General features: G+C 43.0%; 1 protein-coding gene across 2 annotated transcripts in view; it reads left to right on the forward strand.

The window, feature by feature from the left end:
- Positions 1-1,697: 1,697 nt before the first annotated feature.
- The window catches only part of CALD1 (caldesmon 1), a 204,855-nt gene continuing 179,467 nt past the window's right edge, over positions 1,698-27,085 (forward strand). Inside the window, exon 1 of one of the 2 annotated variants that reach the window (XM_059711848.1) lies at positions 1,698-1,922. The gene's annotated coding sequence lies outside the window, so the exon portion shown is untranslated. The remainder of the gene's footprint in view (positions 1,923-27,085) is intronic. The other variant, XM_059711851.1, reaches the window with a different exon arrangement.

Here is a 27,085-nt window from a genome sequence, read left to right on the forward strand (position 1 = left end):
TGTAGCTTTTTTAGGCTATACTGCGGTAGCAGCTGGGGAGAGGGGACAGGGTAGCCTTCCCAAGAGTTGTGGGCCATACTGCCGGAGACACTCATCACAAGGTGGGTCTCAGATGGATACAGATGCCTCTGGGTAACTTATTCATGCTGGAGGGCTGAAGAAGGACACCATCCATTTGGACCAGTCAGTTCTCCTTCTTCCGAATGAGGCACAGAGGTCAAGAGACTTTTTCCTAAGTAGAGATCATGTCCAAGTCGGATCTTCGCAAATAGGGAAAGCCCTACACAGTAAAACCTCAGATTTTTTTTAAGACCGAGCTTCTGGACTTGCAAGTAGCCAAGGAAAATATGTTAACTCTTCTTTGTCAGTGATGAAATAGTCTCCAAACACATGGCGATAAAAAGGCATACATCTAGCACCTGGCCCCAGACCTGACAAATAGTAGGTGCTCATGATTTTTCGTCATTGTTGAATCAAGTTCTAAATGAGTGAATTTGATATTTAAAAGCACAAGACCGCAGATTAAACGCACATGTGTGCCAGCCTACTTGATTCTAATTCAGCGTCTCCTAATTCTGACCCTCCCATAGCACACAGTCTACCAATGAAGAGTTGGTCGGAGTACTCTCAAGAAGTCACTAGAACAGTGGTTCTCAACCTTGGCTGCACATTAGAATCACCTGGGAATCTTTTTAAAATCCTGATCTCTGGGCCTCATCCTCCGGAAATTCTGTTTCTTTGTTATGGGGTGGGGGCCACAAAATTAGTAACAAAGAAACAGAATTTCTGGAGGATGAGGCCCAGAAATCAGGATTTTAAAAAGATTCCCAGGTGATTCTAATGTGCAGCCAAGGTTGAGAACCACTGCTCTAGAACATTAGTGTCACCTCTGTGGGCATATGCATTCGCTTACACCAGCCCCAGAGTAGGTGCTGGGTTTCCATGCCCTCTCTTTGTGCATAGTTTCTTGCAATAGCTCCCCATGGACAAATCTGAGGAAACAAAGGGGCAAGGGAGAGGGAGGGGATGTGGGAAACCCATGAGGATAGCCACGCCGGAAGGACCCTACCTCGCTGAGTTTCTGGTGCCACACTTATTCTGGCAAACATTACCTGCTGTAAAAGACCCCAGCTTTTTTTGGTCAGTTGTTTTTATAACAAGTGTAGACACATTTTAGGGGGCTGTGCCTCTCTCGGGTTAGAATTTAGCCTGTACACCAGTCCTGGGTCCCAGTCATTTCAGCCTTTCAAATTACATAATGATTGTATTTCATTTCGCATTTACAGCCACTTTTACAAGAAATACACTATTAAGGCTCCCTCAATTAAAACCCCTTCCCCACCCCACCCCCACCCCCACCCAACGTATGGACTGTGAACTTTTCGTTCCATAGACTGTGCCTTCTTTTTTTGAAAGTTCCACGGGTGTTCCACAAGACAGCCTCTTGCTCCAAGATTAACATTTCTTATGATTGTTCCTGACAATGGATTCACGTCCAGAGGCCCCGCGAAGGATAACCAAAAAAGGGCATGGAGCAGGCTGGTTTTGGCAGCCTGCGCGCCGTTTCTGAGCCTTTTAGGTCTTGGTTTTTCTGATGAGTGATTTCCTGAGCATGCCTAGGGAATGACAGGCATCTCCACGGGCAGGCTGCATCCACCTCGGCCGCGGTGTCGTCATTGGCTGCCTATTAGAAACCCTACAGGACAATGCATACCACCGGCTGCCGACTGTAAACACCGGGGATGTGTGTTCCCGGAGCGCGGGCTTCGGGGCGGGGCCGGGGAAGGGCGGTCTGCAGTTTTATTGAATAGAGCAGTGTGTGCCGCGCTGCCGGCCTGCCTGCCCTCTCGCTGTGCTCCCGCGGAAAGAAGTCGGTCCTTCCTCTCCCGCTCGGTCCCCGGGAAGAAGCTGCAGCCTAGGAGGTAAGGCACAGAGGACTTTCTTTTCGTCTCTTCCCCGGACGGCTGGGGACGTTCTCCCTCCCGGTCCCATTCACCATTCCTGGCCCAGGTAGCCGGGGACGCGAGGCTGTGAAAGCCCATAAGCCGTGCAAATGCTCAGAGCCGGACCCTGCCGCGCTGCCCTGCAGATGTCCCCGGAAGACAAACAAGGATGGGGTTTCAAGTTCTGTTCTTCGAGTTGGGACGCGAGGGGCGATCCATCGAGGCGCCTGTGCAGGGACCAGCGGTAACTTTGAGGAGAGGAGCCTTTTGTTTAGGAGGGCGAGGGGGGTTGTACCTGGTCGCCTACTGACACGGGCGCGCGGTGCTCTCTGCTCACACGAGCGGTCTCTCCTGCATCCTCTGTTATCAGAGATTTCAGGAGGTTTTGCTTTTAACCAGAACTTTTTAGGTGGCTGAGAAGCCAAGAAAGTGATGCTTTTTAACCAAAGGCATTTGCATTTTATTCTGCTACCCGTGCTGGAGGCTAGACTTCTAGAGCTGCCAAGCGATAAGGTCAGAGGTAGAAAGAGCACGGGCATCGAACGCTGGTTGGGGGCGGGGGGGAGCAGGGGGGGGGCGGGGGGGGCTAATGTAACTGATCAGATATTTGCTAAGACAGAAGATGCCTACCGCGATCTGTTTCCTATAAAACCTAATAGTGAGAGAATGCAGGCGCTGGTGGGTGTGTTTTTAAGAACTCGCTTTCAACATCCCACCAAACTATTTCTTGAGAAATTTTACTTTCTGTTGGAAAGTGTGCCTGAGTGTGACTGGATTGTTTGAGAAGCTGCCGGTAGAAAGGGAGGACACAGTCTTTCATTTCCAGAGAGTCAGACATATTTGGGCATCTCCAGCAGTAGTGCAAGGCAGCTGGTTGGTAGTAGCCTGAGACTCCTTTTAGAAAGAGCTGATTGTGAGGGGTGGAGGGGATTTTAGTGCTGTGGCAATACATGGTCAAAAAAACTGGAGGAGAACAAAGTGCTTGGTATTCTTCTGTTAACAGGGCTATGCAGATGGACTTGTAAACCGAAATAGTAAAGTCTTTCTACTGTGCTTGGCAAACCAGACACGCAGGACTGGGACTTAAGTGAAGACTCGTGGCAAAAAGGGTGAACCTGATCATTTTTAAAGAAAACCTTGGACATTCAAGGTTTCCAGCTCCAAACGACTGGCCCCATTTGAGTCTATTCCATGGAGTGAGGTGGTTCTTGTGCTTAGATTCGTGAAATCGTCTCTTCTCTTTGTATTGAGAAGTTGGGGGGTAGTTTTCTTGAGAATGCCTCTCTCTCCTCCCAGAAGTGATATATGATAACAGAATTCCCTGTGAGTTTCTTTTCCTGGAACGGTTCTGAGTAAGTGTGAGAGAAAGGCTGCAGGCGAGAGCTGTAGTTTGATTATCATCCTTCCCTTGAAGAGATCAAGTTCCAAACTATTTCCACAGTGTTTTTCATGTCAATCAAAATATGGAGAGCAATTTCTTTTTCAACTGTTCTCGAAACCATGTAGGGAATGCAGTTTGGAAGGGAATCTATACTCTTGGTATCTGAGGATAGATTCCACTTCGAGACCAACATCTCCAAGTCCCCGACAGTTCAGAATTTCCTACCACCACTCTCTCCTCTCGTGTGCTCCCCTCCTCCCCAAAAAACATTATTTAAAAAAATAATGCTTTAAGTGTTCTACTGTATATAGTGATGGAGCAAAAGGATTTGATATTTTACTTGATGTTGAACTTTAGGCAGCTCTTTGCACTACTTTCTTCCTGTTAAATAGTAGCTAGAACTCATCTCCCCAAGCAGGGAGGTAAACAGGACTCAGTGGAAACACAGTGCAAGGATTTTCATTTTATTAAAATCATTTAATAAAGAGAAATACATTGGCGTACACACCAGGAATATACAATGGATTAAACCATAGGTAACACACTGGTTTGTTTCCATTGTTCAAAGCAAATAGAAATGTGCGACTTAAATAATTCAGATAAAAAGATTGCTTTAAACAGATACAATCCTTTCATTAAAGAGGAGAACCAGGTTTGGATTGCAGCTTAAATGATTTAAATGAGATACATATAAGCATTCTCCCACAGTGAGGCTATTAATAATTCTAGTTGGCTCCTATGACTAGCCTGGGGATCTTCTACTCTGGGGCAATAGGTTGGTCCTTTGTCCAGCCATGGAAAGTTCCAGAATCCAGCCTGGGTATTCTCTGTTCTGTTAAGTAAAAGGCATCTCAGTAAGTCTTTTCTTAGAAACACATATAGTTGTCTCCATTTGTCATTTTCACAGTAGCATATTCACTAGTCGGTCATTCTTCAGCAAGACAAAAACTGACTTATAGATGGGCATGAAAAGGGATTAGCTCGGTCCCCATCTGCCTGCAATCGATCCCATGTCTCAGAAATGTGGAGGGGTGAGGCCACGGTGGGGGGACAGGGGAAAACGCTGACCAAGTGGTATGAAAATAACATGGTAGGACTAAGGAGGAGGTTAGAAAGATGCTGCCAAAGAATTTTCAGATTTTAAAACAGAGTTTTCTGGGTAAATTCTCTCGGAGCCTGGGAATAGAATCATTAGCTCCTCACTGAAAGTCCCTCATTTGTCAGGCTAATCCAGTGGTTCTCAACCTTCTGGCCCTTTAAATACAGTTCCTCATGTTGTGACCCAACCATACAATTATTTTCGTTGCTACTTCATAACTGTAATGTTGCTACTGTTATGAATCGTAATGTAAATATCTAATATGCAGGATGGTCTTAGGTGACCCCTGTGAAAGGGTCGTTCGACCGCCAAAGGGGTCTCGACCCACAGATTGAGAACCGCTGGGCTAATCCAAGTTTGTTATTGGAGAGAAGCCCACAGGTTCTGAGTAATTGGGTAATTTAAAGAGATGCTTGTAGTTCAGGCTCAACTCATGAGCACCGCTGTGAGAGCTTCGCCTCCGCTCTGGTTCTCCTTCTTAAATAGCCTGGCCTTCGAGGAGGAAGCCATCCACTCTTCGACCTCATCTATCTCATGGGCATTTTTATGCTTCTCCTACCTCCCACAGTGGCTAAGGTGTCCGATGAGATGAGACCCCATCTTCTGAATAGGCTATTTCCTCCAAACTGTCAGCAATGTGAGTCTTCTGAACATTATGCTCATCTTGGCTGGTCTCATCCCCACCTCTTACCTAGTATCCCTAGTTATCTGCTCCTTCCTCATATTTGAGGATCCTTGCCTGGTACTTTATGGGTCCTAGCTCTTTCTAGAACTAGGGAATGCTGGTCCACCCCCAATGTTGTCTTGATTTTGGCTTTGATACTCAAAGACAAAAAGACACGAGTATCAGGAGGTAGAACACAGTGGGTCATCCGTGGTGCAAGGCCATATCCAGGAATCAGGAAATCTGAAGATTCAGTTGAGTTGAAGACCGATGACAAGGTGCTGACAACGGAAAGGCCTTAGTAAATGAGGCAGCTTCTCTGCCTCCAGCCAAAAGCATGGAACTAATCCCAGCATGTCAAGCCCGGGCCTTGCAGGGAGGGTAAGCTAATCAGGAGCACCTGGCTGTGGTTCCTGTTGCTATTGAGACCAGGCTGCTCGGTGGATCTGGCCTCTCACCTCTGTTTGCTTCAGTCTTTAGTATCCCCAGCTGGCCCTCCTGTAACTGACTACCGGTGGCATCCTTAACTTCCCAACCCCCAGTGCTCCACCTCTACCACCTTCCCTAGCTCCTCCATCCTCAGGTCAAAAGGGGGCTTTCCTGAACCGACACTGACAATTTGCAATGGCCCAGCTCTAGGATGAGGCTCCGAGAACAGCACAGGGTCAAGCCCAGATGGGTTCGAGATAGGGGAGAACCTCTTCACTCTTTAAGACAGAAGGAGAAAAGTTAGAACAGCCAGAGTTGATGTTAGAGCAGTGATGGCGAACCTATGACATGTGTGTCAGAGGCGAACTCTTTTTCTTTGATTGATTTTTCTTTGTTAAATGGCATTTAAATATATAAAATAAATATCAAAAATATAAGTCTTTGTTTTACTATGGTTGCAAATATCAAAAAATTTCTATATGTGACACGGCACCAGAGTTAAGTTTGGGTTTTTCAAAATGCTGACACGCCGAGCTCAAAAGGTTCGCCATCACTGTGTTAGAGCAATTTTTGTGGAAAAGAGCCATTCCGCTTCTCACCCCCAAACTCACAGTTGGCAGGAGGAGGGTGCGTGTTGTAAGAGGAGGGCGTGGCCATGAAGGAGAGGTGATGAGGTTGGCCCTGCCAGGTGTTCTTTTTGGTTGTTGTTATGAATATCTTTGGGAATCTGTAAAATCCCTAAATCCCCAAGGTCCTTTGTGAACCCACTCTTTGTAACTGACCAGGGAGAAACCCATGAGCTGGGGAAGGTTTGGATGGGAGCGGTAGAAAGTCTTGTAATTTCGTTGGAGTCAAAGGGCGGATGGATCAGAACATGAGTGGAGGTGTTCTTTCTTGTCTCCCTGGTTCTTTGGAAGGAGGGATGGCAGAAATACACAGACGTATAGAAGGAGGTGACCTCAAATGGCCTCCATTTCAAAGAAAAGGAGATCATTTCTAAAGATTTAGGGCAGCGGTTCCCAACCTGTGGGTCGCGACCCCTTTGGTGGTCGAACGACCCTTTCACGGGGGTCGCCTAAGACCATCCTGCATATCAGATATTTACATTACAATTCATAACAGTAGCAACATTACAGTTATGAAGTAGCAACGAAAATAATTGTATGGTTGGGTCACAACATGAGGAACTGTATTTAAAGGGCCAGAAGGTTGAGAACCACTGATTTAGGGGCTGGAGAAATCAGGAATGGCTGCTGGTGAGTGTTGCTGAAAGGATCCCGAGAGCTTAATGAGAGGATGGCTAAGCAAGGGATAGTTGAAGGAGAATATTTTTTTTTCAATATTGTAAGTGAATTGGGTGTTCTTAGTAAATAATCATTTTAGTACATGGCTTTTCTTTAAAATGTATATAGAGATCAGTGAGGGATCACATGAAGATAAATTCCTTTTTAATCATTTCCTGAGGCTTTTGGCGTTGTTCTGTGAAAATGCGGATGAAAACACTTGACTTTAAGGATATGTCTCACTTGGAGAGAGACAGATTGAGTAGGAATATGTAATTAGTTCCTTTTACACCCACATGTAACATTCCCCAACTGTGGAACTAGGCAGATTTCACCTATGTGCTAAAGATGGGCTGGCCTAGGGCCGAGTGCCCAAGGGGTCCCAGGTCCTGGAGCATTAAGGACATTAGTTCCATTGGAGTCAGGGAAGGGTCTAAGCCAGATGGATATAAAATACAACAATGGACTAGACTGAGTGAAAGAGAAACAGCAAAAATCAGACGCCAGGCAGAGGTTTAGACACCAAGAGTTTGGTGAGCAAAGCAGGCGATGGACAGGTAGAGTGACGTATGTGAGAGCACTTGGCACCGTGCTCAGAACAAACAGACCCTTCTGTTAAACAGCTTCAGTAGCTCCAGTAAAGGGACAGGAGTACAAGATACATGTGGATGAATAAAGGGATGGAATCACAAGGAAATCCACGAACAGAAGCCAAGCTAGGAGCAGGGTCCGCCGAGAGTGGGGTTGGAATCAAGGTGGGTCGAGGATCGCAGCAGACGTCTGTGAGCTCCCATGAATGCGTCTCAGCTGTAGCACATGTGGCTGATTCTCTCTGCTGTTCTACAGACTGGAAAATTCCTTCTGTGCTTCCTGGTCAAATTCTGAAAGAAGCGATCTGATTGGTTCGGCTAATAGCTATTGTCTTTGGCAAAATTTTTAGGGGCCATCAGAGTTTACTGGCATGCCTGTGGATAAATTACCAGTGGCTCTGGCAGCAGTAGGGGGAAAGCCTAGTGGGCAAATCTAGTTAGAAGAGAAAGTTAGGCATGGAAGGCAAATTAGCTAAAATGCCCAACAGCTGTCAATGAATATCATTTAAGTGTGTGTGTGTGTGTGTGTGTGTGTGTGTGTGTGTGTGTGTGACTGAATTTCTAGAGAGGCAATCACCCAATGCCAGGGTCGTGGAGTATAGCACTTAATGACCGCTTTGGCATGGCCTGATAGACCAGCCTTGAGGGAAGTTAGCCTGGAAGCTTACACCACTGATAATTGAAAAGATAAGAATTATGGATAATCATGTTAGAGAGATTCTAAAGAAAAACACTCAGGTTGGCAAGAAGCTCCATGTGAGTCAAAGATATGATAATGCTCCCCCCCAAACGAAGGCAATCTTTAAAATTCAATACATAATGACTTAATAACGTTAGTAAATAAAGCCTACTACATTTCAATGTAAATCACAATACTTAGTAAGATTACTGCATCAAAGGTAGTGTTCTCTTTATCACTGAAAATTTCAGTTCTTGGCAATGTTCCCAATGTAATCTTTCATTCACTGAACACCTGTCTCATTGTTAAGAAGAATGAAAAAAAGAACGCACCCTGTGCTGGGCTCATTCTTCGCAGACGCACTGACAAATGTGAAGCCAGGGCTGAACGTCCAAGGTCAGGGGAACAGAATATGAGGACCAGATAAGGGATCTGGAGCTGTTTATCCCAAAGGAAAGAAAATGTAGGGATGGCCCCTACATAGGGATGGCCCCCACATAGGGATGTCTTCAAAAATTGGGAGAACTTTTATGTAAAAAGGGGAGAAGGCATTTGTGTTTCTCAAAACAGTAGTACTGAATCCACACAGGTTCATAGATGTTTTTTAGGGGGGAAAAAGGATGGACAGGGCCTTAGGAGTCATTTAGCCCAGAGAGTACAAATAATTTTTCATCTGTTCGCCACCTCCAGACAATTGGCAGTGGCCATCTGGAACACTGTGTTGAGAAGGATTCTGAGGCTGAGTTTAAGCTTCCCAGGGTTGGAACGTGCTCTCACAGATAGTGATGTTTTGTGGAAGAAAAGGGCCATTGCTACTCAAGTGCCAGGCGTTTTGTTACTGATGTGATCCATAGGTAGGTTTCTAACCTCTGGCCCTCGGCTCCCTGAGAGACCACAAAGTCATTGCAAGAGGTAAACGAACTCATATACATGCAGCAAATATTTTTGACAAACTAAGTAAATAACACATCTTACATAATATTGTGCTACTATTTTTCTAGGGTTATAGATACATTATGATATGAAATGTTTGTTTATTTTACATAGTTATTGAGTTCATTGTAGCTTTTGGTATTGCGTTTTCTCAACCAGGGGGCCTAAAGCAAATAATTATATTGTGTGTGGGAAGGTTGTGCAAGACATTTGGGATCTTAACAAGAAATTCTTAAAAAAAAAAAAAAATGAGCCAGTGATTTATTTTTCATCTTTCTAGCCACAGCAAGTAAAATTATACGTGTATTTGTAGGTTTCTTTGATAAAATATCAGTAAGATTCTAAAGGCAGAAAACATCTATTTTTTTCCCATTAATATGCACCCACTGCCTGGCACATCCCAGAAGCCCAATAAATACCTCTTAAATGAAAGAACAAAGCAAGTGACTTGACCAAGGTCTCCCAGTTCATTTGTGGCACAGGTGGTTCCAGAACACACGATTCCTAAGTCCCAGGCTGTTAACCTTTTCAGCACACCAACCAGTTTATTTCTTCTGCTGGCAAGAGAGGGCTCCATTTTAACATTTCATGGATTGCGATTATATGATGCAGCCCTGTTTGCCTATCATCCAGTCGGTTTTAACCAGTGTCTTAATCAGAATCAAGTGTAGGGCTTTTTGAAAACATGCATCCCTGAGACCCACTCCCTGAAGACTCTGATTCAGCAGGTCTGGGGGTCCAGCATCTGCAGGTGTGAAAACTCCCTGGTGGTGCTGCTAAAACACCCTGACTCAGAAACCACCGATGAGTAAACAAATAAATATGCAATCATAAGCATACATTATGAATGCAATTAAACAACAGAGGCATTCTGATTGGCTCTCCTGCGTAGAGGCTAATGTTATCTCTGTGCCTGTCTGCTTCATTTATCGTAGATTATGGAGTAACTTATTCCTCAGAAGCCCAGTTGTTTCGTTTTGAATAATTTCTTTCTAAAAGTCACAGCTGTGTAATCCAAATCATAGTTTTGTGACGTCTCCCCAGAAGGGCTAGATCACGTATGTGAACATTCCCCGGCTTCCCATACTCCTCTGGTTTGGGCACGAAGCTATCAACCCTGCAAGGTCAAGCTCTCTGATGAGATTTCCAGTGTCTGCTTTTGTAAAGCGCTGGAAATGTGGCAAGAATAAAATTTCTCATGGTATTTCCACTTCCTGTTCCAGGCACCATTACTAAGTGAAATTTAGGCTTCGGGGGAAGGGTGAATGAGGACAGATTTTCTCTTTAAGTAGCTCTGTCCTTAAGATGTTACTCTAGAAATGTAACTTACCAAGAAAAACAGAAGATCCCCCCCCCCTGTTTTCCACTTTGTGGTAAGGAGTGTACCAGTCCTGGGTGGGAACAGGGGAGAAATTCCTCCACCTTCACCCCACATCTCCTCTGGCTTAGCTGCTTCCTTGGCGGCCCTTTCGGAAGCATGTGAGCCCTAAGAGACAAGGGAAAGGGGCGGACAGCGAGTCCCTGGCTAGGGTCTTCCTTTATCCCGCGGTCAGGAGTTACATCCTCTGTGTGGCGCAGCAGAACCTACCATATTCAGAGCGCCGAGTACATAAGTCATAGTCACTCAGGATTGTGCAGCTACAAGCCTCTCTGCATGAGCAACCCGGTACAATGAAAATGTCAGATCGCTACTATATTTGTACTGGTGCTATTTGGTTTACAAAGCTGTGCTCCCACTGTGTACATGAAAGCAGGCTTGCTGGAGAGGAGCAGCTAAAAAGGAATGAGATTAGTATCCCCGTCTGCATAATGACACCATACTGACTCAGTCTCCTTTCCCTCTGACACCGGCCCCCGTCCATGCATCCTAAATAGTGGTGTGTGGAGCCAGCTCAGACCAGCTGCCAAAAGCCAGTTGTTAAATTTCAAGTTTTTGAGAACCAGTTGTTGAACCGTCATTTAAAAAAAAATTAAATTATTTAAAATTAAATCAAATATTAAAAACCAAGGTAAGCCCTAGCTGGATTGGCTAAGTGGATAGAGTGTCAGCCTGCAGACTGAAGGGTCCCAGGTTCGATTCTGGTCAAGGGCATATACCAGGGTTGCAGGCTCAATCCCCAGTAGGGATCGTGCAGGAGGCAGCCGATCAATGATTCTCTCTCATCATTGATGTTTCTCTCTCTCTCTCTCTCTCTCTCTCTCTCTCTCTCTCTCTCTCTCCCTTTCTTTCTGAAATCAATAAATATATATATATTTTTTTAAAAAAACAAGGTAATAAATCCCCCAAACTCATCCCTTCCTAATTATTTTACTATGTTTTACTATTACCTATGCTCTCTGGAGGTTAGTTACGTTTATCGTGTCTGAATGATGGAAATACTATAGGATGCTGTGCAAATAAACTTCTTCCCAATTCTTTGTTCATTGATGGTACCTTGGGAGCTTGAGGTCAACCATTTATACTACGGAAATTTGCAAATGCCACAAATCAGACTCCCCTTCCCCCCACCCCGCCAACCCCCCAGAGCTAGTTGTCAAATATTTACTAGCAGACCACTGACCCTACGGCTTCGAGTTGGTAAAATTAGCTTCTACACAGGAGAGCCAATCAGAATAACCTCTATTGTTTAATTGCATTCATAATGAATGTTTATGATTGAATACTTATTTGTTTACTCACCTGTTATTTCTTAAGCTTCTAGAACATACTAGTAAACATCCTGAAATCAGGAACCTTGTGAGGGATTTTCTGGGCTGTGACTTGAGTCTAAAAACGTGCCTTGCCCCACACTTAGTAGGTGCGTATTATGTGCGTTAAATGAGTAAAGGAATAAGTGTTCTTGATTTCTTCTTGATGAGAAAGCTGAAGCCGAAGTTCATGTTTGAACTCATTGATTCCTCTCTAAGTATATCATTACTGAGTGCTTGGAACCGTACCTGGCCCGTGCTAAGTAGCATATACAAATTTACTAGATAAAAATCAAATAGATATTCTTCATTACAACCCAATTTACAGATGAAGAAACTGAATTACAATTAGGTTAAATAACACATCTAAGGCCACACAGCTCCTAAGTGGCAGAGCCAAGATTCAAACCTGGCTCCATCATCCCTGTGCTCAACCACCACGCTGTGCTGCTGTGCTATCTTTTGCTAACGACTCCAATTGATGGAAACTCCTGTTTTGTGTGTGGCTCTGGAGGTGCGACTCATTTGAGAACAAACTGGAATCAGGAAGACTTGATTTGAAAAATTTACCATTTTCTAGCCTGTTTCTTCACCTACAGAAAGGGTATTATTATTCCTTCCTTTTGTGGGTGTTATAAGGATCAGCAGTAAAATCGATAAACTATGCATGCACATGAGTAGCTATCATCCCTGACTTCCTATGGAGGCTCTCTGTAGACTTGAGGCTCCCTTTAGTCCCTATGCCCTTGGCCACACACTCTCCCAAGTTGCCTTGTCCATGGTCATAACAGATGAGATAAAAGGAGCCACCTTGGACAATGGATACCAGCTATAGGAAACCCTGTTTCCAGTCAGCATAAGCATCTTCTAACTAAACAGTCTACTCTGCAGAAGCAGGCAACATCCCTCATCCCTTCAACCAGAGTTTTCTCCCCAACCCTTATCATTGGATCTGCGCTGCCTTAACCATTCTAAATAACCTTTATCTAGTATGGCAAAGGGGTTTATTACACCTGAGGCTGGATTGTTATGTCAGTTTTTAGTGTTTCAGACCTGGAATGAGAGAGGGAGAGAGAAGATTAAGACTTTAACTGGAGGAAAAGGACTGAACTTGGGAGGAAGAGGGAGTAGAAATGGAATAGTTATCCTGAACCCTGGTAGGTGGTGAAGATTAGCTAGCTCATCCAGCTGCCTCGAGGGCACACAGCTGTGTGACAGGCACTGTTGAGTGGAAGATGACTACCTGGTCCCTCAGGGCAGTAATGTAAATAACTTGCCCAAGTCACAGGCTGGCAAATGGCAGAGCTGGATTCCACCCGGCTCCCTGACTTCAACCCTCTCCATGTCCCTACAGCTGTCTGTTCGGTCTCTTTCCCGAGGAAGGCGATGGAAACCAGAGCGGGAGCTTTCCATAACCAATCATTATAACTTGTCAGAGAGCCACGCTGCAGCTCAAATGGACAAGCACGCTGTCATTCGCTGCCATATAAGGAAGCGGGCTAAACTCCATTTCTCCCTCTACTGACTCCAGGGCTTACTCAGGGCAGTTAGACAGGGCGAGAGGCTAGGCCTAGAGCAGTTTTTAAAAAAGAAGAGAAAGAAAGCAGTAGGGATACTTTTGTGGGGTTTTCCCTGGTAGCAGAGGTCCTTTAACAAGCAGGTTTTACAACTTTTCCCCAACTCAAGGAGAGATGTTCTGGAATTAGGTACTGAAGGGTTAGACTCTTTGTCCAGATACCTTCGGCTGTTTTAGTGTTTGGTTGTGTCAAACTGAGCTATTCAGAAGGCCAGGTCAGAGCTGATTCTGTGAGGAGGAGGTGGGAAGTCGAGGACTAGACCTCTCTGTGTAATGAGAGTCCCCTCGCTTGGCCAGCCAGTCTCAAACACAGCATTTCTCAATCTGGCTTCATATTTAAGTTTGACCTTTGCCTTAATAATCAGGCACAGTGGGGACCTCAGAACATGGCTGCGTAGCTGACTTCATGGAGGAGGGAGAAACTGAGGCATGAGCAGTTGAAATTATTTACTCAGGATTAGCCAATACAATCTTGCCATAGAGGTGCCTGATCTTTTGGGTAGCTCAACGAAGAATTGCTTAGTCTTCCCAGGGAAAGAGACAAATCTGTAAAAATTCTGGTCCATTTCTCTTATCTCCCATCCTTACACAGACTGCATTTGGGGTGTTAGTTTTACTGGGGCTGCCGGAACAAAAGACCACAAAGTGGATGGCTTAAACAACGCAAACATACTGTCTTACAGTTCTGGAAGCTCAAAGTCCAATATCATGGTGTCAGCAGGGTGGGTTTCTTCTAAGTGCTCAGAGGGGAGGCTGCCCCGACTCTCTTCTTGGCGTGTAGATGGCTGTCTTCATGTTCAGGTAGCATTCTCCCTGTATGTGTGTCTGTGCCCAAATTTCCTCCTCTTATAAATTAGTCACATTAGATTAGTGCCCACTCTAATGACCTCATTTTTAACCCGCTTAAAAGCCCTATCTCCAAATACGGTCACATTCTGAGGTACAGGGGATAGGACTTCAGCATAAGAATTTTGAGGGAGACACAATTCAACGCGTACGATGCCCCAATTCAAAATGATAGCAGAAACCCATATGGCATACTTTTAGTACCCTAAGTACCAAAAGATCCTATTGCTGGTGGCATTCCCTCTTCCCTCTAGGTCTGGGGAATGCTTAGCTAAAAATCACTTCGCCTTTTGCACTTGCCCTTGACATTTACTCTCTGCTTTTCGCAACACAAAATCCTGGTCCAGCAAAAGAGGTCTCTGAAATGACGCACTGCAGGGCAGCTTCATGTGCTGTGGCCTATCTGCGGAAGCCTGAGAAACCATGGGGGCAGACAGTCTGGTATGCGGCCATCAGAGGTGGGGGAGGGGCCTTGGAGCGGGGGTGGGGGGTGGGGGTGCTCAGCCCAGGCTGCCTGCCAGTCTGAGAGGCCCAGCACTAGGAGGAGGTGAGCAACTTCGGAGCAGCCGGCTGGCCCAGGAGGCAACAACAGACGAGGCCGCCTGTGCCTGCACAGGGTGGAAGGCGAGGATGGTGGTTTCCAGTCATTTTTATACATGGTGATCATAACCACCGATCTCCAAATGCAGGGGGACATACTAGAAGCCTACACATAGTTATGATGTGAATCATTTGCCTCTTGTCTCTGTTTCCTTCTAGCTTTTCTCCATCCATCCTTACATTTTTATACACTTTTCCTGTCAATGGCCCTTCTATCGTTATGCGTGTTTGGCGTGGTTGGTTACAAACAGCCCAGGCATTGTACCTTGTCTCCTTTTCCCCTTTTTCCTCCCACCACCACCACTGCCTCCCTTTCCCCCCTTCCTGAAAGCTCTTCTTGGTGTCTGTTTCCCAGCCTTAGTCGTGATATGGCCACTTCTTGCTGTCCTGGGCCAGAGGTGGTCTATGGAGAGGGTGACTGTATCATTATTATCCATATTAGGGCACTTGAGAGGGAAAGGGGGAGCTAGTGAGAATTTCCCTAAGATAACAGTTCTAACGGGGGCCAGTCCCCAGTAACCTGGGATGGATGCGGTTTCTGCCTCCATCCATTCACCTAGCAACCCTCCCTCTGTTCCTGTACCTTAAACAACAACAACAACAACAAACTTTTAGGTCCTGATTTTATGTTTTCCACCCCAATAACCTTTATATATTTTTGTCACTGTGCGTTTCTATTTTCCCTTATCCCCTCCTCACTTCTCCTACTTTATTCCGGGTCTTGTCTCACCACTTGAATTCTTCTTCCCCTTCCCTTCCTGCATCTCCAGGAGGCCACAGCTGTCTGCCATACTACATGCAGGACAGATTTCCTGCGCTTCTGAGACAGCTGCGCACACATGCACACACACACGCGCGCGCGCGCGCGCGCACACACATGCACACGCGCACACGCACACACATGCGCGCGCACACACACACACATGTGCGCGCGCGTGCAATACAGCCATCAAATGTTACAACCTGCTTTGGGTCTCAGATGAGCTCTTATTGGGTGACCCACCGCTCCAGCACCCCTTCCAGAGACTAGAACAATCCCTGCGCCGTGTAAGCAGCCATGCCTAAAACTACCACGCAGACATGTTCCAGGCATGTGTCTGGGATCTTACAGGCCATGTGTCTGACATGTGTGCATGTGTACACTTAGAGTTGAAAACCTAATGCTTGAAAAAGAAAATGATAGTTAAAGCTAACTGAGCATTGCCTTCAATATGACTTCAGCAATCTGGGTTATTTTATTCTTTTCAGTAATACGCACCAAAGGCCTAGCCATGGCTGCTATAGGTTTAGCATAAGTAGAAATAAACTTTGAGGCCAAAAGAAAGAATAAACATTGACTTAAGTCCCTTTCAGGTGTAGTTCTGTTATGAGTCGATCATCTGCAACTTCGGGTTCATTCTGAAGAATCACTTCCATCATCCGTCAGGGTCACATGAGAGGGCTCCAGGGCGAGCAAGGCGAACGTGTTCCTCCCGCAGTTCACCGGACACGGTCCCCAGATGTCTGACACACTGACAGGGTGGCCCTGTGTCAGCTGGAAAAGGCTGTTCTCATCCTTTTATTGAGTTGTTTACTTACTGTAATAATTTGTTTTCTCTCCTTTTTTGCAAGTACCCTAACAATTAATGAATGGAAGCAAAACAGTGGAAGAAGATACTTTATGAAAGGAAGTAGGGTTCTGTGGAAGTTCTGTCCCTCCCTCCCTCCGTCCTTCCCTCCCTTTCTCCCCCCTTCCTTCCTTCTACCCCTTCTCTCCCTCCTCCCTCTCTCCCTCCCACTTTTCCTCCTCTTTCTATTTTTGGTTTCTTCTCTCTTGAGATTTATGCAGTTGGAAATGTTCTGTTGCTGTGGGTCTTTTATGCTTTGACCATGATGGCTTTATGTCTCTCTTGCTTAGATATATCTTTTTTTTAAGATTGCTATTTTTTTTTAAAAGGAAAAATCAAAATACTTCAACCACACTCTGCAGGGAAGGAATATAGTTGGCAGTTGTGGAATGGGAATATCTACCAAGGAATGCTCTCTTGCCCCCAAACTGGGTAGAGAGATTAAGTCGGCCAGCCTGGAATTGCTGACACACCTGTGTTTGAGTAAATAGGAAATGAGGAGTGTAGGAGAATCTTTTAAAATGTTTGTGCCTTTCCCTCTATTTCTGCTCTTGGATATGTTGAGAAAATAAAACAATTACTCTTTCCATTGGGAATACTTTCTGGTTTGCTAATTCTTTTTCCTGAGAGTGTTTGCAATAAAGTTTAAAGTTCTTGATATCTTGGCTTTTCTATTTTGCAAGGTCCTCAGATTTCAGGAGGGGGTCTAACCGAAAAGTGCCCAGTTCCTCCCTCATGTCCACAACTGGTAACCTGTCCCTTCCCTAGAACACCCACGTAAGGAGTGATGAAATCTTGAATATAAAGACACTTTTGATGGTGTTATGTCTTTAAGAGATTATTTTCCTTTCTTTTTCATTTGAAATATGAAGACTTTTGCTGGTTGGATTTTGGGGGGACATGTAAGTCATGTATTCATAAAGGAAACTCTAGGTTCAAAGTTTAGAATTTGAGATTTTCAGAAATGATCCCTTGCACAAGGGCTTCAGCGGACTCCTTCTGGGGCTGCCCAACCCCCGTTTCAGACTTTCCTTTTCTTTCTTTTTCTTTTTTTGCTTCTGGGGCAATTATGTTTCTTCCCCATCCTCGCCTTTAAAAGCGATATTGACAATCATCTTGTTTGGAGACAACCTGAAACTTCAAAGTGCTGCAAAAGGATGCCTAGGACAGATCAACATCCACTGTTAGCCTTTTCTGGGATGTAGTCAGGGAAGGTTTTTAAAGTTTTATCTAAAATGGAAGCACACAGCAAACACCTGCAGATCTTACTTAAAATTATGTTACCTTCAGATTCACTCAACTTGTCTTTCACTGGCATTTAAATTTCTAATATGTGAGATCACATAGGTAAATTGTGTACTTTATAATGTCATTGATTTTGATATCTGTAGCTGCATATATTAAAATTTTAAAATGCTCTAAGAACTTAAGAGGGAGAGTAGAAGACAAGTATGTTTGCTCCTAGCAAGTTGAACAAGCAATCAGACGGAGCGTTTATTTGTATTATTTTAAAAATAATTTTATTTTAGAATAAGTTTTAGATTTATAGGAGAGGTGCAGGAATATTACAGAGTTCTCTATATCCACACCCGATTTTCTTCATTGTTAACATTACTGTGCACATCTGTAGCAACTAATGGAACACGATTGTTACATTATTATTAACAAAGCTCCTTACTTTATTTGGATCACTTTAGGTTTTGCCTAAAGTCCTTTATGTTTAAGTTCTTAAAATAGAATCATGTTTTATATGGTAAACATTTGTACCTTATGGATAAAGTGATTGTCAGTAAAATGACAACAACGTTAAGAAAGTGACCTTGAGTGAAAATTGCATAAGCAGACTCTTTTCTTGAGCTCTTTTCTCTGGGCTCTGGTTTGTTCCCCGTGAGGGCATTAGCAGATTCCCCAGCCTGCTCCCCTGCTGCCAGGTGCTGGAGCCCTCCAGCTGCTGTCTGAGGCTGTTCACTCCAGGCAGATGGTAAGGTCAGCAGCACCTTGCTCTCACTCCCATTCTACAGGTTAAGGCAAATGCGTTAGAAAGTGTTCACCTGGCCAGTGAGCTGCTGAAGCTCTGCCCTTAGGTTGCACGGCACCACAGTGACTTGCAACAGCTTTGACATTAATGAAGGTAAAAAGAAGGCCTGGTCCATGTTTTCCCAAATCTTGAAACCTATAGGATTTGTTTTCAAACACCACTATTAATGAAAAATATCTGTTACTGACAGGTCAGTGATGGAGGGCTTGCTTTATAGAAATCATCTCAACAGAATCCTCCCGGATACTGAGCTTCCAAGAGCTTATTGAAATATGGGTGAGCAGCAGACGATAGAAAAAAATCAGCTGCTGCTTTTGAGTGACTTGATGGTGTCAGACAGGTGACTCAATCTTCTGGAGCTTCAGTTCTTGTGATGAAGGGGTTGGGTTGGATGTAATCTCTCCTTACGCTAACCTCGTTTGGATTTGTGGCTTTAAAACTGTCCTGCATAAGCTTATTGCTGTCTTTGTATCTAGGTTGCTTTCTTAACGTTGTTGTGATTTTACTGACAATCACTTTAAAGAGGAGAACAATTAATTTTAGTTTAAATAGTAAGTACCAATGGGTACTATTATTTGATTTATAACAGTTGGTTTGTTTTTAAAGTTTACTTTTTGTGTAGAGGCACAATATAACACATGCAATGGAATCAATGAAGATGAAAATATATAATGACGAGGAAATGTAGCTATCATCCTTGGTATCTTCGTATCAAAAAACATTAAGTGGAGGGATCTACTTACCAATGAGTGAAACTAATATTTTTGACTCAGAGGTAGTCCTTAAAACCTCCTAATAGCAACAAAATCAGCACTTTGCACCGGTTATCTAAGTATATGCAAAGCAGGTAAGAGATACCTTTCATAAAAGGAGTGATCGAATTGACTCTCAGATAGGAAGACATCAAGGAAGAGAGTAAGAAGCTCAGGACTTGGGGTACAAATGGTTACTAGGGTTAGCCATCTGCTTCAGTCTTCCCCGTTCCACATGTAGCTATATAGTTTACATAAAGTATCTCTCCAGAGGATCAGAAAGAACAGATTTATGGAGCCAGATGTGCGTTAGCATTTCTACAGGTGTGGCTCTGCAGCTGAAAGAACATGTTGTACTAGGGATGGAGTTTCTCATTATGTAATCAATATAAATTACCGCTCGACTTTCACAGAGGTTGATAAAGCAAACACGTGTCATTTGGGTTGGCCCCTGGTATATAAAAGAAGCTTGCTTCACTTGGGGCACAACGTGAAAAAATGCACTATTTAGTATTTTTATAAAAGAGTTGGTAGCCAATACCATCAGAGTGATCAGGCAAAGCAGTTCCAGTTTGCACGCAGAGGAAATAGCTGGTGAATAGATGGAAGTAGTGTTTATGTGTTTTCCTTCATCAAGAAAGACAAGGAACAATTCATAAATATTTATAAAGTCTCTCAGCATCAGATAGGAGCAGGCCAAAAGGATGAAAATGATTAGAAGGCTGGTGGGGAAAAAAACACACACACACAAGAGGAAAGATGAAAAAGAGTAGAATTGGTTGAACTAAAGAGGCAAATATCTCTTAAAATGGCACAGACAGCCAGGTCGAAAGTCAGGCCTATAAAAAAGATTAACTTGGGCCCAGGGTGAGTAGCTCAGTTGCTTAGAGTGTCGACCAATACTTCAAGGTTGTGGGTTTGATCCCTGGTCAGGGCACATACAAGAATCAACCAAAAAATGCATGAATAAGTGGAGCAACAAATCGATGTTTCTCTCTCTCTCTCTCTCTCTCTCTCTCAAAACCAATAAACTAAAAAAAAAGATTAACTTGGTAAATTGCAGAGCATTTACAAAAAGAGTTAAAGTGTTGATTAACTTTGTGTCAATAAGTAACACAAATGGTTTCATCTTATTTAAAAAAATGTTCATGATTTTATTTTTCAATTACAGCTGGCATTCAATATTATTATATTTTTGTTTCAGGTGAACAGCATTGTGGTTAGACGATTATATAATTTATGAAGTGGTCCCTTTGACAATTCTAGTTACAACCCGGCACCATACATAGTTATTGGCAATATTAGTGACTGTATTCCCTATGCTGTACTCTATATCCACATGACTGTTTTGGAATTACCAATTTGTACTGCTTTTTTTATTTTTATTTTTATTTTTTTAAAAAAATATATTTTATTGATTTTTTACAGAGAGGAAGGGAGAGGGATAGAGAGTTAGAAACATCGATGAGAGAGAAACATCGATCAGCTGCCTCCTGCACACCCCCTACTGGGGATGAGCCCGCAACCAAAGTACATGCCCTTGACCAGAATCGAACCCGGGACCCTTGAGTCCGCAGGCCGACGCTCTATCCACTGAGCCAAACCAGTCAGGGCTGTACTGTTTTTTTTAAAAAAAAAATCTTTATTGTTGAAAATATTACAGATGTCCTCCTTTTGACCCCCTCAGCCTCACTCCCTCCTCCCCCCATGCCTTCATCAAGCTGTTGTCCGTGGGTTATGCATATATGCATGTACTAGTACCTTTTTTAGCTAAGCTCCTCCACTGCCCCCAACACACCATTCCCCCTTCGCACTGAAATTCGTCAGTCTGTTTCCATCCTTCCATGTTTCTGTTTCTATTTTGTTCATCAGTGTATTTTGTTCATTAGATTCTACATATAAGTGAGATCATGTGATACTTGTCTTTCTCTGAGTGGCTTATTTTGCTTAGCATAATCCTCTCCAGGTTTCTCCATGCTGTCTCAAAGGGTAAGAGATTCCACCCCCCCCCTTTTTTGCTGCTGCATAGTATTCCATTATGTAAATGTACCACAGCTTTTTAAAAAATATATATTTTTATGTATTTCAGAGGGGAAGGGTCAGAGAGATAGAAACATCAATGATGAGAGAGAATCATTGATTGGCTGCTTCCTGCATATCCCCTACTGAGGTTAGAACCCACATTCTGGGCATGTGCCCTGACCGGAATTGAACCCAGGATCGTCAGTCCGCAGGCCAATACTCTATCCACTGAGTCAAACCAGCTAGGACTACCACAGCTTTTTTATCCACTCACCTACTGATGGACACTTGAGCTGTTTCCAGATTTTAGCTATTGTAAATAGCGCTGCTTACATTCTTTCTGATTGGCATTTCAGGATTCTTAGGATATATTCCTAGAAGTAGAATCACTAGATCAAATGGCAATTCCATTTTTAATTTTTTGAAGAAACTCTATACTGTTTTCTATAGTGGCTGCACCAGTCTGCATTCCCACTAGCAATGTACTAGGGTTCCCTTTTCTCCACATCCTTGCCAGCACTTGTTTGTAGATTTGTTGATGGTAGCCATTCTGGCAGGTGTAAGGTCATTTTAATTTGCCTCTCTCTGATGATTAATGACTGAGCATTTTTTCATATAGCTCTTGGCCATCTGCATGTCCTCTCTGGAGAAGTGTCTACTTAGTGGGTCCTTTGCCCATTTTATAAATTGAATTGCCTTCCTTTTGTTAAGTTGTATGAATTCTTTATATATTTTGGAAATTAACTGATGTACCATTGGCAAATATGTTCTCCCATACCGAGGATCCCCTTTTGATTTTAATGGTGCTTTCTTTTGCAGTGCAGAAGCTTTTTATTTTGTTTGTAGTCCCATTTGTTTATTTTCTCCTTAGTTTCCTTTGCCCTAGGAGATGTATCCACAAACATATTGCTATAAGAGATGTCTGAGACTTTGCTGCCTCTGGTTTCTTCTAAGACTTTTATGGTTTCAGGACTTACATTTAAATCTTTTATCCATTTTGAGATTATTCTTATGTGTGGTATAAGATGATAGCCTAGTTTCATTTGTTTTACATGTACCTGTCCAATTTTCCCAACACCATTTATTGAAGAGACTGTCTTTACTCCATTTATGCTCTTGCCTCCTTTGTCAAATATTAATTAAGTGTATGGCTTGGTTCGACTTCTGGGTTTTCTGTTCTGTTCCCTTGGTCCATATGTCTGTTTTGTGCCAATATGAGGCAGGTTTGATCACAGTGGCTTTGTAATATACTTGGATATCTGGTATGGTGATTCCTCCTACTTTGTTTTTCTTTCTCAAAATTGCTGTGACTATTTAGGGGTCTTTTTGTGGTTCCATATAAATTTTTAGAGTATTTATTCTAGATCTGTGAAATATGCCATTGGTATTTTAATAAGGATTGTGTTGAATCTATAGATTGCTTTGGGTAGTATGGATGTTTTATTAATGTTATTTCTTTTGATCCATGAACACGGTATTTTCTTCCACTTGTTTATATCTTCCTCTATTTCTTTTTTCAATGTCCTGTAGTTTTCTGAGTACAGGTCTTTTATCTCCTTTGTTATGTTTATCTTAGGTATCTTAATATTTTTGTTGCTATGTTAAATGGGATTGATTTTTTTAGTTTCTCTTTCTAAGAGTTCATTATTGGTGTATAAAAAAATGCCATCAATTTCTTGGTGTTCATTTTGTATCCACCTACATTGGCAAATTCACTTATTAAATCTAGTAGGTTTTTTTGCTGGAGTCTTTAGGGTTTTCTATGTACAATAACATGTCATCTGCAAATAATGACATGTTATTATGGATGCCTTTTATATTTTCTTCTTATCTGATTGCTATGGCTAGGATTTCCAGTATTATGTTGAACAAGAGTGGTAAAAGCGGACATCCCTGTCTTGTTTCTGTTCTGAGGGAAAATGGTTTTAGGATGTCCTTTTATATTAGGAATCCTGTGCAACCCATTGGCTCAGTTTCCATAATCACTTGAGCAGGGAGTGTCTAAGAGTATCTGTTGTGTAAGTTGTGTGTGTGCCCTCCTGTTGCAGTTGAGCCTTGATTGCTGTTGGCATGTCAGTGGGTGGGATGACTAGCTGTGAGGATTGGCCATGACCACAGCTTAATAGCGGCTATGTGAGGACTGACTCCACAGATCAGAGTTTGCCTCAGCAGGGTCTGGTCCCTGCCAAAACCTCCCTTTGGGTGAGCCACATTTAGAGCTAATCAGATGGTGCTCTGTTGTGATCTGAAGCTGGCCATCAGGTATGTTGGTTCTGGAGGGACTCTGATGCAGGTCAATGTCAGTTGCTGCCTGTGACTAGCTCAGGGATACCTGTTAAGAGTTACAAAATGATCTGTGGCTTGTAGCTGCCTATGCTGGGTCTGGATGCACATTGGAGGGGCCATACTGCAAACCAAGATTGGCTCCCATGAGTGCTGGGCCTGAGGAATGTCAGCAAAATGCCCAAGGCCCCCTGAGACCTGCCACTGTTTGTTGGCTTCCCATAAGGCTCAGCTGCTGAAAGATCCGCTGGCAGAATGCAAGTCGAATGAGACAGGGTCTCAGGGAGTCACCAGGGTGGGGCAAGTGGTGTTCACCAGGTTAATATAGATTCAGATTTGGTGCCAGTACTAGGCCTGATGCTACTCAGCAAAAACCTTAGGGTACACCAAGGCTAGCTGCCACCTGCCTGGGGCCTCGAACCTTTGTGGTGTGGTAGGGTCTTAGAAATTCATCAGGGTGGAACTAGTGGAGTTCACCAGCTAATGCAGATTCAGAATTAGTCATGTTGGGGGAGAGCTCAATACAGGGACAATGTCAGCCATCCCTCCAACTCTCACCCTGAATCCATACTTCTCTGTTTCTCTCTGTTTGTCTCTGATACCCCCAAACTTGACAGAATTTCTGAAGAGATTTTTAGGAAAGACTGCAATACAGGCCTAGGATGGTTGCCACCAAAAGAGCCTGACCATAGGCAACTTGGGTGGAGTGAGGTCTCAGGGAGTCATCAGGGTAGAACTAGTGAAGTTTACCAGGCTAATGCAGGTTTATATTTAGCTTTGTGGGGGGAGGGCTCAACACAGGGTCATTGGCTGTTGTCCTTCCAGCCATCATCTTGAAGCCACACAACTCAGCTTCTCCTTGTATGGCTCTGGCATGCCTCGAACTGCTGTTCCTTCGCCGGATCCAAGGTGAGTGTCTGCAAGCGAGTTTTTATCTGGGCCTTTAGGAGCATGACTGGGTTTCTAGCAGCCTCCTGTCTCACCTGGATGAATGGAATCCCCACTGATTTTCACAGGCAGATGTTATGTCAGCTCCTCTTCCCAGCCCTGGTGTCTAGGCTGGATTGATTCCCCTTGCTTTTTAGAGAAGACCTCTACAGCTGAGGTATCCCTACATGTGGGTCTGGGGCCAGCTCATTTTACATCTTCACCCCTCTTACCAGTCTTGACATGGATTCTTCTTTATAGCCTTAGTCACAGGACTTCTTTTCAGCTTATCTTCAAATGATTATCCAGGTTGGTTGTTCTGGAGTTTGTTGTAATTTTGGTGTGGTCATGGGAGGAGGTGGATACAATGTCCTCCTGCTCTGCCATTTTGATCAGAACCTGGTTTGAACACTGCTACTTGACTTCTCATTTGCTTAATGCCTTTTTGATTTATTTTAACTTTATTGTTCAAATCTGTACAGTAAAATCTCTTAATCTATTAATTTCCAAGAGAGCTACGTCAATTTCCTACTACAAAAATTGTGAATCTGTCATTTCTACTTTAAAATTAGCCATCATTGTTGTTAAAATTAGTCATATGTTTCAAGGCTATGTTGTTTGATACACGTATGTTCATGATTTTTAAATCTTCCTGATGGGGAATTTCTTTTATCATTCATTCATCTTAAATTCTATTTTGTCTGCTAGCAATGTTCCTACAACATCTTTCTATTGTTATTTACTTATTATATAACTTTAAACCTTTTACTTTTTAATACTTCTGTGAATTATTTAAAATGGATCTCTCATAAATAATATGTAGATAAATTTCTACATATAGTAAGAGAGATTTATATTATTTGATGTACAACCTACAATATAAAAGTGCTACATTTTTATCTCCAATAGTAGAAAGTTAATGTCTAACATTAGTAAAGCCACATAGTCAAGACCATTTGATATTGGTGTAAGAATAGACAAACAGACCTGTGAGACAGAAAAGAAACTGCAGAAATACACACTATCTTCTCATCTTTCCAACATCATTATAACTGTATAAATATTGCTGTTAACTGACTACATAGTATACTGTGATTACATATTATGTTTTATACTACTACCTTCCTCCTCTTTAATGACAGTTTCCTGTCATTAAAGTGACATCAACCCTTTTCAATATGGTCAAACAAATTAGGTGATTTTTTAAAAAACATATTCTTCTTGGAAACTTCTTAGGATTTTCTAGGTTTGTTGCACATCTAGCTGTTCAAAATCTTTACTTTACAGTCATCTTAGGCATTTCCTTCCTAAGATTGAGAGGAATTTCTTTTGCATGTGGACTGAAATCTGAATCTTCTGTTTCCTTGACCCATTATTCCTATTTCTTTATACCCCTATTTTGATGGGAAAAAAATTATCTAGTAACTTCCTGAACATGGGTACAGAGGAGACAAAAGTTTTTAATGTTTTTTATTTAGCTCATACTTTGATTAATTATTTGACTGGGCATAGAATTCTAGGCAGGGAATTATTTTCTCTAAAACTTCTCAAAATGTACCTGCATTGCCCCTGTGAGGCTGCAACAGCCCCTGCGAGGCTGAGACAGCCCCTGCGAGGCTGCGACGGCCCCTGCGAGGCTGCGATGGCCCCTGGGAAGCTGGCGGAACCGGGCGAGCCACCCAGACAGCTTCGTCGATGGCCCGCAAACCAGCTCACAGCCCCACGCACAACTATCACCCGAAGGGCTAGAGGGGCGAGAGCAGCTGTAATGTTGCTTTCTCCTCAGTTTTGGTAGCGAAATCCTCATTTTAAACATAAGAGGACACATTATTTTAAAAAGCCGTAATATGGCTCCGCACCCTTTCTGAGTAGAGTGTGAACAAGTCGTGAGAGACCTTTCCGAGCACAGGGACATGTTGCAGATGGAAATAGCTACAGTTTCCATGTGTATGACCTTTGACCCGGTGACAAAAATCGTACACCTATGGATGAGGACAGTGGGGGGGGTAAGGGCAGAGGGTGGGGTGGGAACTGGGTGGAGGGAAGCTATGGGGGGGGGGGGGGAAGGGGAACAACTGTAATAATCTGAACAATAAAGATTTATTTTTAAAAAATGTAGCTGCATTATCTTCTAGATTTCAATGTTGATCTTAAAAAGTCTGATGCCATTTGGATTCCTGAATATTTGTATATTCCCTAGTTTTTTCTTCTCTGGAAGTATATAAAATCTTCTATTTTTAATATTCTGAAATTTTTATGATCATGCTTCCTGGTATCATTTAGATTTTTATGCATTCTGTTGAATACTTAATGGGCCTGGTCAATCTAGAAAAATACATCTTTTAGTTATAGGAAATTTTCTTGTATCATTTTGGAGATAATTTTTTTCCTACTATATTCTGTGTTTTCCCTCTCTCTTCTGGATCTCCTAAACTGATCTTTTGGTTTTGTATTTTCTTAAATAATTACTTTTACTTTTCTGTATCTTATGATAATATCTGGGAGGTTTCCTTAATTTTGGCTTTACATTCATTGTTTTTGACCTTAGTATTTTTAATTTCCATTAGTTCTTTTATTGGTTTTGTTTAAGATGTTCCTTTTATAATATACTGATTTTTTTTTCAGAAGACAATATTTTTTTCCAGAGATACAATAATTCTCCTATCTCCTTGGAAATAACATTTATATTTTTAAGTGCTTTTCTGTTCCTGCCTCACCTGTATTTTCTCTGGTGTTCCTATTTTT

The sequence above is a fragment of the Myotis daubentonii genome, chromosome 10, assembly GCF_963259705.1.
Source record: "Myotis daubentonii chromosome 10, mMyoDau2.1, whole genome shotgun sequence".
In the NCBI taxonomy this organism is placed as follows: Eukaryota; Metazoa; Chordata; class Mammalia; order Chiroptera; family Vespertilionidae; genus Myotis; species Myotis daubentonii.